This window comes from Peromyscus eremicus, chromosome 16_21 (genome assembly GCF_949786415.1).
Source record: "Peromyscus eremicus chromosome 16_21, PerEre_H2_v1, whole genome shotgun sequence".
Classification (NCBI taxonomy): Eukaryota; Metazoa; Chordata; class Mammalia; order Rodentia; family Cricetidae; genus Peromyscus; species Peromyscus eremicus.
This window is the reverse complement of record NC_081432.1, coordinates 20,443,924-20,463,642: the sequence shown is the minus strand read 5'-3', so window position 1 is coordinate 20,463,642 and position 19,719 is coordinate 20,443,924.

Genomic DNA, 19,719 nt, shown 5'->3' with positions numbered 1-19,719 from the left:
GAATAAACTACTGCTGTCGCTCGGTGAAGGTGGATGCCTTCAGGCATACATCTAAGGTTATGAGAAAAGATCTTTGTCCACTAAATACATACATACCAAGTGCCATCAGCTGTGTGTCTCTAGATTAGTAAAAATATTACCTGATACAGCATCCAACATTCACACACCTTCCTTAAGTCAAAACAGGCCTATGAAAGAGGCAACAACCTCAAGCTTACCTGATGGCCATTATCTTTCTATTACAAGAATTATGTTCATCTTACTTAGATGAAAATGTTGTTCCCTGGCTTCTTGTCAATCCAGAATCAGATAGCCATCATTAATGACATCCATTTGGTCTGCATCACATATTCATCATGGAGTTCCTTGAATCTGGCAGTGCCTTCTCTTGTGAGTTCCATATTACCTTTTTTTAAAGCATTACCTGCCCTTCCAGTAGAGAAAAGCATAGTCAGCCACTGCACATCTGTAAGTTCAGGGAAAATCCCTTCTAATATCTGGAGCTCAGGATTGCAGAATGTATTGATTTGATGAAGTTATGTAGCTGGAGAGTTTCTCTCCAGCTCCTGCCAAGCCCTGGCAGCTGCTCAGACCCAACCAAGTATACACAGAGACTTATATTGCTTACAAACTGTATGGCTGCAGCAGGCTTCTTGTTATCTACTTCTTCTATCTTAAATTAACCCATTTCTATTAATCTATACTTTGCCACGTGGCTTGTACCTTACATCTTGCTTGTCATGGCAGAAGTTCACAGTGTCTCTCTGCCTCAGCCTTCCACGTTCCAGAATCCTGTTCTCTGCTTGTCCTGCTTATACTTCCTGCCTGGCTACTGGCCAATCAGTGTTTTATTTATTAACCATTCAGAGCAACACATTTGACATACAAAACATCCCACAACAAAGTTATAATATCTCATATATAATTATATATCCAATATCTCATATAAATTCCATAGGTCATTTTCATATGTAAATTTCAAGGGGGCATAACATCCAATAAACAAGACTGACTCCATGAGCTCTACTATAGCACTGAATATTTTATTACGCATGAACATTTCTCAATAAAGGGGTTCTATTTTTAATGTCCTTACAGCTGCTGCTTCTGAATTTCTGCCTTTAAAGTGAATAACTATTCACAATCTGTCATGTCTTATCTAGTCCTTTTAGTCTTTAGGCTATCTATTGTGCATAGCCCATATTTAATTGTACTTTTTTCTTATCTTCATGGTCTAAATCTTTTTGATAGGTCATATAGATCGTCTAGCCTTCTGTCATCCTATTGGTTAAAACCAAAACCGAAAACAAGAGGAAATTTAAGGCTCTTGCAGACTGAATGACATCTAGTCATGTACAATCTCTGTTTGCACTTCCTATTTCTGGCATCGTTCATGAGATGAAAAACCTACCAAGATTCCTTTGAGAGCTTGGTCTAAGGAGGATGTAATGAATCACAAGATAAAAGAGAATTACCACCACAGTCCCAACATGCCTTTGCAAAATATACAGTGTTCATGAGCATGGAGACCAATGGGACATCCTAAGAAAGAATGTGAAAAGGACAATCACCAAAAAGAGAACATATTAAAATTAAAATGCACTTGAAGAAGATAAAACTACAAATGGATGTGGACCACAGAAATGTGAACCTCACAGATTCAGGGACCTGTAAATTAATACATTCAATATCCAACAAAATGTTCAGGAAACATGAACACCTAACAACATCGACTGATTGATGGGCACAAATAAATCTAATTTTTCCTCCTTTAGAGTTAGTGAAAACATGAACTTGTAAATAGGTTTTGAAAGTACTTGACATTATTTACTAAAAGTTAATATGAGTACAACTAAAGTCCCAGACTATTCACATTGGGTACAAGTGTAAGAATACTGATATCAACCGTATTTATTCATTGTCATGAAAACAAGGATGTACTGCAATGACAGAACAGATTGTCTAAAGGCACAGCCACAAAATGGATTGTATGTAGCTGTGAAAAAGCAAACCAAACAATGACATCCAGCATCAATGCCTCAGGAACACTGTGATAAAGTAATCATTAAAAATGTGTTCAATTAAGTTGATAAATATGCTTTGTATATGAATAAAATTGAAGTATAACTAAAATTGCAACACTGTAGAACATAGATGTATGATAGATGGATAGATAGATGGATAGATAGATAGATAGATAGATAGATAGATAGATAGATAGATAGATGATAGAATAGATAGATGATACATATATACATACATACATACATACACATACATACATACATATAACTTTTACTAAAGGTACACAGACACAAGAAAGAACAGAAGTGTCATGTGCTAGGTAATGGCTTAGTCAGTGAGGCAGTTACTGTGAAAACCTGGGCACCTGAGTTCCATCACCAGCCCAACCCTGTAATCTTATGGGGATGAAAAAATAGGGAAATCATTGGAGCTCCCCAGTCATCTAGTCTTGCCAATTATTGAGCTCCAGGTTCTCCAAGAACAGGTGAACCTCTCAGAAAATAAGACGAACAACCAAGAAAGACCCTGATACTGAGTTCTGACCTTCATGCATATACTTATGTTTATGCAACCACACCCAGACATGATCATGCAATGTACATATACCCACTCACATACATACACACAAAAACACACACACTCCTACTCATAAAATAAAAGTAAAAATGTCATGCAAAAATACCTATTGAAAATGACAAAAGACAGATAATTTCTGAAGAAACTTATGAAGGCTTTAGTAATGTTCTATTTCTTAGTCTGGGTAGCTGGTACACAAGATCATTTCAGAACTTCTTAAACTCTTCTGGATAGTTTACATATATTATCTCGTATGCATCAATAATAATAAAACAAATGTTGAAGTTCAAGAGTGAAAGGGCAAGTGATCGACTTCAGAGTGAGCTGTGTGCCTAATATCCTTAGCTCTATATTTATTTCTGCTATCTCTAAATGTAAATAGGGTGCAGTTATATGATGCTGGTTGGCTAATGCACATCAGTGTGATGAACCATAAACTTACTCTGAGGTCATTGTGTAGTTCACAGATGCACCCTCTACACTATTCTTCAGAATCTTTCCCAGACTGAAGGCAGAAACAGCAATGGAGAAAAATGGTATTTCATATTCAAATGATAGCCCAGAAAAGCACATATAAAATAAAGCCCCTCCTTTCACATTCCATGAAGAGCCTATGCCTTTCACTGTGGGAAGTGATATACTGCATGGGTAAAAGTCTCTGCAAAACATCCATTATACAGCCACGAGTAAACTTTTATTTAATGCCCAGAAATCCGATTTACTTATTAAGCAGAGCTTGGCATGCTTCAGACTAGGTCTCTCTCTCTCTCTCTCTCTCTCTCTCTCTCTCTCTCTCTCTCTCTCTCTCTCTCTCTCTCATGCTTTCATTTAGCTCAGCTATGCTCAGAACCAGAGGCCATATCTCCCAGAAAATATTTTATAGGAGTAGATTGGCCATTACTAATTTAAAGCCTTCCAGCCGAGTAGCCTCCACATCCTGAGTCTGCACCAGGATCTTATCAGTCCCTTGTGTATTGAAATTCTGTTAAAGATCTGATTTTTGTTCTAGATATGTTGTAACTATTTTTTTTATAACTTAATAGCTTGTGGCTAAAGGAAGTAACAATTGGTAAATGCTTCTATTTTATCAATAAAAGAGCTAGTCATGAATAGTTGATGGGTTGAATAAATTATTTTTAGCATACTACATTTGTTATATTATTTAGATGTTAATTCTGCATAGAAACTTTTCGCCAAGTCTGAAAGCAAATACACACCCCAGAGCTAATTTGGAAAATACAGTTTTCCAAAAACCAACTCATAACAATTTTTGAAAAACTTATACACTTTTAACTTATTTCTATTAAAAGGTCAATTTATATTTTAGTGCTTTTTGTACATATGTGGCTGTGTTCATATATTTGTACATATATGCATGAGCTGATGCCGTATGCACTTATGTGTGTGGGTGTGCATGCAGAGGCTAGAAGTTAATGTCTGCTGACTTCTGTAAGGGCTCCCTACCTTATTTCTGAGACAGTGTCTCTCACTGAAGATGCTTCTCACTGATTCAGCTAGAATGCTAGTCAGCAATCCTTAGGGTTCCTGTCTGGATTACAGTCACATGCCACCTTGCCTGGCTTTTTATGAAGGGGGCTGAACTCATGTCCTTGTCCATGCGAAGTTAAGTTTCTTGAATGAGATGATGCCCCATCCCCCAATTTATTTAATATTTTAGTGTATGTTATATGTATTAAATAATGCTACACATTAAATTGTTATAGTATGCATAAGCATACACATATTTTATTATTAGAGGTTGTAGGAGGCACTTTTACTCAATTTTCACTTGATTCAGATTTAGAAGTGAGCCTTTTAATTTCCTAAGTACATTTCATTTGTTTCTATTTTTTCCATAGTTAAATCTAAACCTGAAGGTAGTGCTGAGAGCGACTGAGGTGATATTAAGGGGAAAAATGGAAAGAATACATTACAAAGAAATGATCAACATAACTTATCCAACACTAAACAATGATATAAATCACATATAAATAGGTGGATTTTAGTGTCCACAAAAATCTTTGCCAAACTCACCTCTTGGGTAGATAAAAGGCATGGAGAAACACAAGCAGATTGAATTCTGAGCTTCAGACTGAGTTTGAAAGGAAGAGTTGACTTGAGGCCTGTGGATGTGTGGTAAATATAAACTAAGAAAGAATTCAAAAGAAGTAGGAAACAAACAATTGGGAAAACTCAACTCCAGATAGAGTTCTGTGATATTACACATCTGCTTATGGCCTGTCTTGTTAGAATGTTTGAATATGGAGTGAGTTCAAGAACAATTCATTGGCATTGGCAATATTTATATAGTTTGTTCAAACGTTATTGTTTCATCTGGCTACTATCACAGAACTACATAAAATCATTCCCAGGATAAGAGTCAACAATATATAAGTGCACTTGAAAAATAAGAAAATAACACCCCTAAACAATGATGGTTCAGCATTTTGGCTTAGTAAGCAACCTGTTTTGAAACACACACACACACACACACACACACACACACACACACATACACACACACACATCTTCTCTAGAAGAATATTACCTAGAAAATGTATGATCTATCATTTGAAATTAAAGATGTTTAAAATTAATAAAATCAAGTTTTTTGGTTAGCATAAGAATTAATGAGTTTTATCATAGCATGTTTATAAATGCATGTCATTATACTTTGCTCTTTTTTCTGTATTACTAAATATAAAATAAAGATAAACAATTAAAAACAATTTATCATGATATGCTACTGTCTGAATGCTGATTGCTTGTTATTCATTTGATCTGAAAGAAAAAAAAAGAAAAAAATGAATATTAGCATGTGTAAATGTTTTTGGTAGTATGCTTAGAAAACCCAAGAAACCACAATGTCTGGGAGGTTTCAGTTTGATTGAACAGGAAGCTTTTAGGCTGGCCAATATCCTTGGTTTTGTATGTTTTGAGCAGGTGGTAGAAATGGTAAAAATTAGTTTATACTATCTCCAGATTCACTGGCAGCTTTAAATCAAGAGTTCAAGGAGCAGCAGGCCAGTAAAGTGCTTCTCATTAGCCCTCCACAAATGTTGCTCAGAGGTTTATTAAAATTGCAAAGGTGTCCAGCAGGGAAAGAAAATGGATTGATCTTGTCAGCTTTCAGCAGTATAATTGGATTATAGATTGAGCCTATGTCTTAACTAGTCACGGAATTAGGGAATCTTACCATAAAATTTAGGATGATTTCAAGAGGCAACAGCAAAGTCAGATGATGGGGAGATGGTATGTGATTGGCTGGCAGGAAAATCAGAACCGTCCATTGTATCATCTATATATTGGATCAGTTCCTGTGCTCATAAATGGCCATCAAACTATTTTTAAAATGATTTGTCTTTCTTTTTAAGCCACAAGAAAAGGTTAAATAAATTAAGATCACTCATCCTCTTCATTGGCTGCCATTTAATATCCTTCAGTAATTCTAACCATTTTAAACTGTAGATAAGAAATATAGAAAATATTTCTCTGTGAGCATCACTGTTTCATTACAATAAAGGTACTAGAATATGTAGAGAAATAAATAACATGTCAGTCTCTATGTAAATTTGCTAAAGCAATATTTACATAATTAGTTCTGGACTAAAAGATGAAAAAGAAAGCATATATGTTTCAGCTCCAGAACTTCCTCAATTTTGCTCCTTCATGGAATTTGACACAAGTTGTCTAGTTTAGCTCTTTGAAAAACATTTTATTAATTATTTGAGAATTCCACTCATTGTATTTTGCTCATGTTTATTTCCTTCAGCCGTGTCCTCCATGATCCATCCCCCACATTCTATACCTTCCCAATTTTATGTTCCCTACATTTTTGAAACCATATTCTTATCTCTTTCCCTGGACAAAACTCAAGCCACTCCCCCCATTAGATCAAGGACATCAACAAAAGACCTGATACCCTAAACATGATAAAAGAGAAAAGGTAGGGAGTATGTTTTGATTTACAGGCACAGGAAAGGACTTTCTGAACAGGAACCTGATAAAACAGACATTAAAACCAACAAATGACAATGTGGACGACAAGGAAGTATAAACCTTTTGTATAGCAAATGATATTGTCATTCAAGTAAAGAGGCAGCCTATAGACTAGAAAAAGTGTATCATATATACATTTGACAGAGGGTTAATATCTAGAATATACAATGAATTTAGTAAACTAAGTATCAAGAAAACAAACAACCCAATTTAAAATTTTAAGCATGGGAACTCAACAAGGAGTTCTCAAAAGATGAAATGCAAATGACTTAAAAATATTTTCAAAGTGTTTGAATCATTAGACATCAAGGAAATGCAAACTAACACTACTTCGAGAATTCAAGTTACCCTTGTCAGAATGGCTAAGACAAAAATTAATAATAAATAATGTTGTCAACATGAGAAAAGAGGAACAATTATTCACTGATGGTGGGTGTGAAAACTGGCGATGCCCATTTAAAAGAAAGCATATATGTTTCTTTTAAATGTGAAATCATTGTGGATGTTCCTCAAAAAGCTAGAATCAGATCTACCAGAGATCCAACTATACCACTCAGGCATATACCTCAAAACTCTATATTCTCTATACAGATAACTCCTAATCCATATTCATTGCTGCTCTACAATATCCAGGAAATAGGAACAGCCTAGATGTCCATGTATAGTTGAATGAATAATTAAGATGTGGTACATTCATATAATAAAGTATTAGTCAGGCCTTAAGAAAAATGAAATTCACTATTAAATAGATGGAGCTAGGAAGAATCATTCTGAGTAGGGTAACTCAGGCCCAGAAAAAAAATTAAATGTTTCCTTTCGTTTGTGGATGTTATGTGTTATTTGGAATATGCAGAAATTAGAATTAATATTGGAATATGCAGAAATTAGAATTAATAGGGGGCCATGGGGAATTCCAAAGACTAGAAATGGAATACAATGATATAAATGGGGAAAGGAGACTAATGGAATAGGAAGGGTTAAATGGAGTGGGCGGTGGGGACAGTAATGAAGGAAAAACAGGGAGACATGACTGACACTAAGACCTGAGGAATTCATATGAGAAACTACTTCTACAAAGCCTTCCTGAAATAATGTATTTAGATTAGTTTAAGACATTTTTGTAATTTTAACTTTAAATGGCAATTTTAAATGCGAAACTATCTAAGCCTACATCTATCTTAACATAGGTCATCATTTGAGATTATGTTCAGTTTCAATATTTTATAATGTATATATATACATAGGATATTATATGATTTTAGTCTTCAAATTTTTTTACTTCAAAATAGTCAAAATCATAGATTATGTTATGTATTTTAGATATGACTTTGTTTCTAATTTTGAAGTATAGTTCTTAATTGATAAGAGTTCTCCATTCATTTTAAAATTTGTTTCAATATTAACATGCATATCAAATGGGAAAACTCAGAGAATCCTCATTAAATGCATATAGTCCATAGCAGATGCACAGAAAATTTAGTTTCATATTCTTTTAAACAAAGAAACTTATTCATAAATATTGCAGAAATTCCTTCACAGCAGTGCAATGCATAAATAACTTTGTAAACACATGAAAATGATGGAAGCTGGAATTTTCACTACTGAAATTGCTTTTTGAGCTTTAAAGTTTATTTCAAATTATTTTTATAAAAGGCATATTTCTAATATTGTTGTCTAATGGCTATCTTAAACTATTAAGAGAATTTTTTTTTCTTAAATGTCCAAATAATGACAAGTATTTTTCATAATCTTCCTTAATTATTTATCCAACAAATATTATTTTGGTCTTCAAATCATTAAAGTTTATTTTCATGAGACGACAACTTCTTATTTGGCCGTAAAGGGGACACAGTCTCATTTAGCCTAGGGTGACCTTGATGTTTCTATGTACCTAGGAACGACCTTCAATTTATTCTCCTTTTGCCTGTATCTTCAGAGCTCTGGGGTTGTAATCATGCACGTGTGGCTTATGGAGTGCTGGTTGAGGAACCTAGGGTTGCGCATGCTAGGCAAGCACTCCACCTATGGAGCTAACTATATACCTGACCCCGAGAGCAAACTTTTAAAAGAGACAAAATAGAAAGGGACATGGGGATATCATGATGGTTTGTGGAAAATATCGATGCTACCTTATACCTTTTTTGATTCAATTCATTTTACTATATTGGCAGAAAATTTAGACAGTCTTCCTAGACCATCACAAATCTACAATATTTGATTAACTCATGTCAAGAATTTTCTGTTTCCCTGGCATTACTGTGAAGTTTGGTGAGCCAACCATTTTCCTGTTCTGGGGATTCTTTCAGTTGCTTGGCACTCCAGGCTCTGTTTTCCATACGTGTGGTGTAGACATCTTTCAGGCCAGAGATTCTCTGTGGGGCTTTGCCATATCACACAACCTTCTCCAGTTAAATGATTCACAATCCGCCATAACACACAACCCTTTCCAATTACAGGTTTCACAAGTTTTCTCCCAGTTCAACTGCCAGAACAGAGCCATGACAATCTGTCCCCTCTTTCTCACTCTGTGAGCTGAAGAAGTATTCTTCATTACATCAAGTTGAAAACATCTTCCTCTCCATTATTCACCTCTGCTTGTTCTGACTAAGGTATTTCAAACCACGTTCTGCATCTTGTTCCTCTGCTAAGTCATCGAATTTAGAATGGAAAAGGCATGGCAATCCACACACTTAATCTCTGTCATTACATCATCTTTATTCTTATGTTTTTTCATGGTGGGCTGATAAAGCCTTTGTCCAAGGAATGAGATGGGTATAAATATGAGAATGAAAAATAATCTCTCATGAAACCTGGACACAGAATTTAAATTTACAAATATTTAAAAAGAAGACATTCAGAAAGCCATTGTAACCTTTGAGGTAGATAATACATTTTGAAGTATTATGATGCAGCTTGATCCGCAAAACAAGAAAGAGCACATTGTATCAAAATAAATATTAGAATTTTTTTAGTCTGTGATTAGTTTTGTTAAAAGATGTAATCAAAAGCTATAAGCAGCTATTTAAATATATTTCTTAGAAAAATGATAATTTAGTACGCAGAAATGCACTGATATTACTACTAATAAAAAATAGAGAGTAAGCCGGGCGGTGGTGGCGCACGCCTTTAATCCCAGCACTCGGGAAGCAGAGCCAGGTGGATCTCTGTGAGTTCAAGTCCAGCCTGGACTACCAAGTGAGTTCCAGGAAAGGCGCAAAGCTACACAGAGAAACCTTGTCTCGAAAAACCAAAAAAAAAAAAAAAAAAAAAAAAAAAATAGAGAGTAAACTAGAATAAAACAACCAAACACAGTGCCAACTAAAATATTTGGCTGACAAATAAAGGTAAGATAACCAAAATAAATATTATTTGAAAAAATATATAATCAAGATGGTGCAAACTTGAAGAAAACAAAAATATAAACTCATTTTGCTAAATTAACACCACATGTTGCGTGTTCTCATGTTTCAGACATTCTGTTAAAGAAAATGCCGAAGATGGTGAAAAATATTGCGCTTTTCAGAGATCTGGCATGTGCAAACAAAGGGGGAAGAAGATGAATTTCTAAAGTGTAGTGAATATTTGATTGATTTAAGGTTCTATTCATATTTCAGAAATCTAATGAAATTCTGCAGTATAAAAATTTTAAAAATAACCACCAAGGATAATGGCAAAACTCAAAATGCAATTCAAATGACAGAAATACGTTTATGAATTTGAGAATGTAACTATACTGAAAGAGTTGAGGTGGAGAAATGAAAATCTAACTCGTGTTTTATTGGAAAATACTCTGGAAAGAGAACACAAAGTGAAAAATGAAGAGTACAAATTTGCTTGCAATAGAGCTTAGATCATATAGTATCCCAGATACTGGTTTCTGATTTTTTTTTTTATCAGAAAAGAAGTGAGAGGTCCTTGGAGAAACAGGGTAATTCCAAACCTCAGAGAAGAAAATTCTTCAAGGAGTCTGAGAAAACGCTAATATATAAATAAGTAATGAACAATGAAGCCTGGGATGTAAAATGAAATGAAACAATAAAATAATGTCACTGTTGATTTATGAACTAGAGAATATTTCATTAGTCTATACTGATACAAACAATAGAATAAATGCCCAAGAATTGACAGACTTCCCTTAAGAAATTATTCAAATATTTAAGTGTTGAAAGTATGAAAGATATTTAAAAATAAAGCCTCCAAAAGACCCGTAGTAATAACTATTTGTAAACAGGCTCATTAATTCAAACAATTTTTAATAATCAGAATATTAAGGAAAATTAGGGTATTTGCAGAGTTATGAATGACTTACTGCAGGATACGATATGCATTTATGCCATTGGGATAATAGTCATTGCTTTAGTGAAGCAACATGACAGAGACCGTGTTAACCAGTAGCTAAGGATGACATCACTATAAGAAGACATTTAACCATGTGATGTTGAAATGCATATATCCCTTCTGTGGTGAATGTGTCAATATAAAAACACAATATAAAAAGATATTTAACAAGTAATGTTATATGGACATATCTCTTTAGTGTTATATATATATCAAAAATTCAAAGCTCTTTATTATATATATAATCACTATATATATCACTATATATATATACATATATATATCAGGGAAGTTGGAATAGGAAAGCATCCTACAAAACATCAGATATGTTGTGCTTCAAAAGTGTCAAGGAAATGGGAGATAAACACTAAGGAACTGTCACAGGTGGGAAGAAGTTAAGAGGAAATGGCCACAAAGCAACATGAAACACAGGTACATATTCCTAAGCAGAATGGGGCATTGATGGAAAAATAAATACAATCTGAAGAGAGCCCAGAGATTAGATAGTAGAGCAGTACCATTGGTGATTTCTTTTTTTAATAAAGGCCATACTGGTATTTTGCTTGACGTCAGTATTAGAGAAGTCAGATACAGAGCACATTGGAACTCTTCTAATTTTTGACAATTATAAATCTAAAATTATTACAGAGTAAGTTAAAGTTTGCGTTAGCATCTTTATCAGTAGAAACGTTTGTTTGGGAAGCAACTCTATGGGAACCTGGTGTCTATTCATATATAAATCATTAATGTAGCATATGTAATGTGTATTTTTGTAAATATCAAATATGTCCTGAGCATCACATGATTATTTTCTGCACCAGAAAGAAAGAAGGTAGAAAGAAATATACTTAGGAATTCTAAGCAAAATTATAGCATTTCTTGATCTAAATGACATATAGAAAGGGAAGCTGATAAAAGTAAAACTGATTTTCAGAGTTTGACTCCTCATAATATACAGATATTAATGGTATCATAAATTATAAGTAAGAATAACTACATCATATAAAACATGAAATTAGTTCAATACCAGAGATATTTATTCAATGCAATTATAGGATATCCAAAAATATCCTAGAGAAACATGAAATATCAGATTATAGTAACAGGAATATATAAAGTTAAGAGTGATTATATCATCCTCACCCAGCTAGAAACTATGGATCAAATTCCATCCAGTTTGTCTAGAGTTAGTAAATGATAATCTCCTATAGTTAATACAGAAACACTAAAACAACATTCCAGATGAATGGGCTGCTTTTCGGTGATGAGCTGGTTACCCCAAATCTACAAAATCTCCAGTAGAATCTACTAAAATACAGGTAATCATATCTACAGGGGACAGCCAATGCCTATTACCCTCCTGCCCAACTAAAAGAATTAGTGACACATGGGTGGAAATAAAAGTTCAATTATATAAGAATACAGTTTCTGTGAACTTTCTAACAAGATATTTTATCTGAAATTAAAGGTTAATTTAATATTTTTCCAGACCTTCACTTTTTCTGGATTGCTATATGCTCTGCCATTATGTATTAGTAGGACTAACAATAGCAGGAGAGTATTAATTTATACCTAATGAATATTATAGCCCTGTCCACATTTACAGAGAGTACCTAGGACCACGATGAAGGTATTTCACAACTTCTAGAAATATAAGTTAGAATGTTTTTTGTTGGAAGAAAAACACAAAGGAAGTCTTGCTTTTTGTTCTAATTAGTATTTTTTTTTTGTCTTAACAATGGATAAGACCCTGTTGAAATGAATTATGACATATTCCCTATGTGTTCAACATTCATGGCTTGAGCCAAGACATTCATTCTCTTTCAACTTCAAACTCAGGTGAAGGCTTCCTCATGGATATTGGGAAAAAAAATATTTTGTCTCTGTTGAAATTATTAAAGTTTCTGAATGGCAACGAGTGGCCTTAGAAAAAAAGATTTTTATGAGGCATGCTGCTTAGAAAATGTTGATATGGCCAGGTGGTGGTGGCGCATGCCTTTAATCACAGCACTCGGGAGGCAGAGCCAGGTGGATCTCTGTGAGTTCGAGGCCAGCCTGGGCTACAGAGCGAGATCCAGGAAAGGCACAAAGCTACACAGAGAAACCCTGTCTCGAAAAATCCAAAAAAAAAAAAAAAAAGAAAGAAAAGAAAAGAAAATGTTGATATGCATCTTTTATTTTAAAATAATGTTGGAAAATATACAGATACAAGGAAGAAAAATATATAAAGAGACAAAAAAGTGAAAATTGCCTAGACCCTCTCTTAAAGGAAGGAGCTTTTTGGTGTCCCTATGTCCCTATCCATTACCATGCAAACTGAGCCCCAAAGTTTAGCAGTACTTAACAGAAGTGAGATGTCACCACTGTATCTTCATTTTTTGGGGGAGGGGGTGTCGAGACAGGTTTCTTTGTGTAGTTTTGGCGCCTGTCCTATATTTAAGTGCTTACACACTTGCATACACATGAGTATGTATGTCACATGTGCACAAAGAAGTAATTTAAAAAATAAAATAGAACCACTTAGGAATAAATGTAGGGAAAAAAAGAAAGCAAAACATACTTTAAACATTATACAACTCAAGGAAAAAATTACAGGAGAATTAAATAATTGGAATAGTACCCAGATCCATCAATCAGAGGGCTGGACATCATGAAAAGGTATATTCCATGGACTGATGTACAGATTCAATGCAAGGCTCCTCATATCCTACATAATGTCTTTACAGAAATTGCCACCTGATACTAAAATTCTTGTGGAATTTAAGGGACTCAGAACAGCCAAAATCATCTTTTAAAAGACCAAGAAAGGGAATAGAACACTTCCTGATTTCAGAACTTGCTCCAAAGTCATAGGGATGAAGAGGGTGGATTTAGGGAAGGGTAAACACACAAGTCATTAGAAGGTGACTAGAGTATCCAGAGAGAAATACTCATATGTTAAGTAATTAATTTTCTTCTCTCTCATTTTTTCAACTTAGCATGCAGAGAAGGGGCTTCTTCGCATCATCTTCAGATAAGCATCACTTTCTTAGATGTCGCTTACTTCCCCCAAATCCTTTCTTGACACCACTCTTCCTGCTCCCTGCTCTCAGAAGCCCACTGTGAGGCTCATGTCACATGTGCTCAGTTGGTTCTTTTCACTGTTCCTCCCATGTTGAGATCTCTTTTTACTTTCTCTTGGCCACCTTTCTAGTGTCGTGACTGACTCTCTCCCTCTCCTCTCCCTCTCTGTCTTTCTCTCTGTCTCTCTGTCTCTCTGTCTCTCTCTCTCTCTCTCACACACACACACACACACACACACACACACAAATGCACACACACACACAATGTTAAATTATAAGAGAAAATAATATACTTGTCTTTTTGACTGTGTCTTAATTTTGCTTGACATAATAAATAAATTCCCAGTTCCACTAATTTCTTGCAAGTGTCATGATCTCATATTTTCTTTGTTTCTAACTAAAATTTTTATTTAATTAAAATTATAATTTGTGGCTAGATAGATGGCTCAGTGGTTAAGAACACCACCAGTTCTTCCAAAAGACCAAAGTTGAATTCCCAACACTCATCTGGTGGCTCAAAACTGTTTGTAACTTCACTTCCAAGATATCTGATTCCCTCTTCTGGTCTCCATGGTTACCAGTTGCGCACATGGTGCATACACACACACATAAACACACAGTGGCAATCATTTTTACACATCAAATAATTAGGCAAATTAAAATATATATAATTATATCACTTCTCTTCCCTTCTTCTCCCTCTAGCTACTCCAGCTACTTCTATGTTTCCTTATTAGCCTCTGTCAAATCAAATTGATATTCTCTTTTTTTAAATTATTTAAATTACATACACATACATATGTGTTAGTGTGTATTACATATTCATATATATACAAATATATATGTAAATATGTATGTATAAAAAATGGGATGTGTTTAACAATATACATATATGTGTAAGTAACAAACATATGTATATATGCATAAATATACAAACACAACCTGCTGTATATATTGAGTATAGGTGGTATGTTCATGATTTCAGGGCTTTGTCAAGATCATATTTTTAAGAGTTGATTAAAATTTCATTGTGCACATTTACCACATTTTCTTTACACATAAGTGATGACACATAGTTGGTTTCCATTTCTTAGCAATTGTGAACAATGCCAAAGTAAATATGGATATAGCAAAAATTAGATTCCTTTGAGAATATCCCCAGGGATGTTATAACTTCTTCATATGTTCAGTTTATTTTTAGCTGTGAGACTTTCACTCTGATTTCCTGCACTGGTTTGTACTTCCACCAGCAGTGAATAAGTCTATCCTTAAGCCTGCTTACATGTCCCATTACATTTATTGATTGTGTATGTTGAAAACACTGTATTCTTGGGATGACCCCAATTTTGTCATAATGTATGATCTTACTGTGTTTTTGAATTCTGTTTGTGTTTTGTTGAGAGCTTTTACATGTATGTTCATCAAAGGACTGGTCAATTTTTGCTATTGTTGTGTATTTAACTGGCTTTCCTATCAGAGTAATAATGGGCTTATAAAATAAGTTGGAAGGAATCCTGTTACATAGAAGACAAAGAAAATATACTTAGAAATCAAGTTACTGGTACATGTCAGAGAATCACCAAAAAAATAAATATTATATTCTAAAATGTGAGATGCCTGTGTACTAACAAGATGTCCTTAGGTAGAGACTAGTTTCAAAAGACAGAAAAATCATTTCCACCACCCGACAAAAAACTGTGTGAGCTGATAAGATATGCTCAGCATGCCACAGTGGCTCAAATTCTGAGAGTAACCAACTTCTTTCTTAACTGGATTTAAGGCCCTCTCTGTAAGACAGAACTCATCCCTGGCACTGTTAATGCAGGTAAGAATCCTTGACTAGATATGTCCTGGGCCATAGGGGGCAACCTATGACTAATATTCTGAAAAATGTACATAGTACTAATCTGCTTCATAAATACTTATATATACACTCATATATTAGTGCCTCTCTCTTCCCTTAGCAGAGAAGATTCTTTTTTGCAAGTTGATGATCAACACAGAGCCGCCACAACCAATCAACGTGTAGAAAATATGAGACTGTAGAGTGTTCAGCAGCAAAAGGGACCCCTTTCCTCAAATCTCAGGGATCATCACAGAAGAAAAGTCTAAAAGATTATAACAGGCAGAGGTAGTAGGTGGCTTGCAGAACTCATGTTTGGGGGACACATTAGGCAGTTGCACATATGAACTCACAATGGCTGTGACTCTGCACATTATAAATTCCCAGCTATAAAAAATAGACAGGACAGGAGTCCTGAAGTCACATCCCAAGCTAAGAAGCTATTGGCGACTATGGTTACTGGGAGAGGAACATCACTTCTCTTCAGCAATGAAGCTATTGAGAAGTTATCCATGCTCCAGGAGACTGTTCTATAAGCATGCACATACACGTAGCTGCTTAATGCTATCATTTGCTACCAACTAATTCTTAATATGTCAGAAAATAAGCATGTCAAAATTGTAAATATAACATATACAATCTGTAAACTCAATGAAGTATTTTCACAAAGTATGCAAGTGAAAGACAGGCCTAATTTCAAACAAATACAGTATTGAATGATATCGTATGTGAATATAATAGATGTCCTAATAACATAGTTAAATTTCATCTGTGCTTAAAGTAACCTTTCCCTTCTTCAGTATAATAATTACTAATTACAAAATAAATCCTTTTAAACTATGTAACACCACAGTGAGTATGCAGAATTTGATGTTCTGTCATGCATGTTTAACTCAAACCTGTAAGAACCTCTTCTATAATGTACCCATGAAGGGAACACCTAGCACATAAGTTTTAGTGGCCAGTACTTTTCTTAAGCATTGGCCACTCTTGAATCACAATACCCTCCTACAAACTCTGTAGGTGCCATTATGGCCTAAGAAAACACAAATTTAGTTCTTTCACTCTGAGTTTTGCTTTTGGGATTATACCAAAAGGAAAACAGTGCCACCTAATGTTAGCTATCATGGCAATAGCTCTGAAAGTTTACGTAATAACAACAAAAAAAGTACACTTTTCAGAAATAGATTTCTCAACAAATTTTATGACCAATTAAACCACAGTTTGAGATTCACATGAAAGGGAAATTTTTTATTTGAGGATATATTTCAGTAACAGTTAGAATGGCTTTAGTGGCATTGTTATCAAGCCATTTGTCTAACATTTGATACAGTTTAACTACTGCATTAAATCCGAGAGTAAAGATGGAGGGCAATTCCCATCCCTTGTCCTGAACAGATATGTTGATTAAACATTTTGTATGTTGAACTTTCCTATATAATATAACTGGTAACACACAGTATTTAAATGACAAACACATTTAAAGATAATAAAATGATCAAAAGAGGAAATAGTCTACTGCTGTTTGTCTTGCTGAGACAAGATTTTATATATTCTAAGCTGTCCTTTTAAAGTCACAGAATTGCAAAGAATGACCATGAACTCCTGACCCTCATGTCTCCACCTCCCAAGTGCTAGAATTACAGACAATGACTGGTGATGGGAATGGAATGTAAGCCAGGGCTTCCGGAATGTGAAGTAACACTCTGAAAATGTAGCCACACCCCCTACCTCAATGCTTCTTTTTACGGTATAAAGAAGATACATCATAATTATAGAAGACTGAAAGACTTTCAAAGAACAGAGGGACAAATAAATGGCATCAATGAAAAATAATTACTGTTCATTTCAAGACCATTTGTTCTTTAAAATTTTTTTATATTCCTGGGTTTTTGCCTTTGGGCATGTATGTGCACCACATGATTGCCTGGTGCCCATGGAGGCCAGAATAAAAGAGTAGATCCCTGAAAAAAATGGAGTTATAAAAAATCCTTAGCTACCATGAGAGTCTGGAAATTGAAAGAAAGTCTTATTGAAGAGCAACCATTGCTCTTACTGCTGGACCATCTCTCCTGTGCCTAGGCTATTTGTTTTCTTAAGACAAAGTCTTCATAGAAAGCATCAACTACCTTCAAACTTGACTCCCCTGCATTCTCCATGTGGAATGCTGCAATTACGGCCAAATATCACCATTGTTTGGTTGTGTTCCTTGCTTCTCTCGTTTATGTGGCAAAATATATGTCAAAACTAAGGGTTTGTTGTGACTAAGAGTTTGGGGATACAGTGTGCCGTGAGAGGGAGGTCATGGTGATTGTAGCATGTGGCAACTGGACACATGGCATCCATAGTAAGGAAGCAGAGTACTGAATGCTGGTGCTCAGCTCACTTGCTCATTTTCATTCACTCCAGAACACAAGCCAATGAGGATATGCACCTCTCATTCAGGGTAACTCTTTCTAGCCACTGCCTCTCACCTCCTAGATGATTCCAGATCAAGTCAAGCTGGCATAGAGATTAACTAACAAACTGGTCTGGTTTGGAACTATTTCTTTAGGAGTTTTTGTAGATGTAGTTTATAATGCTTGATAGATGATTCTGCAAAGTTTACTCTCAATCTCAAAATAGAACTTGTTCTTTTTTCAATCTAGCCATCATAAACATTTACATTTTATTTTAAATTTTTGAGCAGTCATCTACTTGTCTTGTATTTATTCAAATGAAGTAGTGTCTTTGATTTGCCCAGTTCACCTTGTTTGGATACTTAGGATGTATTGCATCTAATATGCTTACACAAGCATATATTTATGGCTGGAGAGATGGCTCAGTAGTTAAGAGCACATGCTGCTCTTCTTGGTGACCTGGGTTCCATTCCCAGAACTTTCACGGTGGTATACAACAACCTCTAACTCTGGTTCTAGAGGTTCTGATGCCCTTTCCTGGCCTCAACATCAAGAATGCATACTGTGCACAGACATACATGCAGGCAAAACACTTATATATGCTAAATAAAAATTAAGAAAACATATTTAATATATAAAATTATACACATAATGATTTTTTTCTGATATATCGTTTGAAATTTTATTGTGTGTGTATGTGTATGTGCATGATGAGTGGGGATGACACATGCAAATATACTATATCACACATGTTGAGGTCAGAGGACAACCTTTTGAAATCCAATTCTCTCCTTCTGGCTTTATGTACATTCTGGAGTTATAACTCCGAGAGCCAAACCTGCACAGCAAACAACTTTACCCCTGAGCTACCCTACCCTATCTTCTTTTAAAATATATTTTTTAGTAAATTTTACATCCGGAGTGAATTCTCCTAATTCTGAAAAGTAGCTGGTGCTTTAAATTGTCCAATTTATAACATTTTCTTCACAAAGTTAAGATAATAGGAAAAAACCCCTCAATATTTGATATGTTTTGAGCACAAACATTTTAATTGTTTAAAATGAGGTTTTCTTTTATCAGATTATCTACAGTTCAAAGCTCACTTTTTTTATGTGTCCCATCTGTGTTCCTTTTAAGAGACACAAAATTATGAAGGACATCAACAGAAGCTATGTAAACATTTCATCTAAGGCAGTGGTTCTCAACCTGTTGGTTGGGACCCCCACAGAGGTTGCCTTTCAGATATCCTGCATATCAGATATTTACATTACAATTCATAACAGTAGCAAAATTTATAAGAAGGAGCAGTGAGATAATTTTGTGGTTGGGGTTCACCACAACATGAGGACCTGTATTAAAGGGTCAAGCATTAGGAAGGTTTAGAACCACTGATCTAAGGGCCAAGAGAAAGTTCAAGATGTTTTTACAAGGAAATGGGAAGAGGACAAATGGTTTGAGACAAGCTGATGACAGTCGT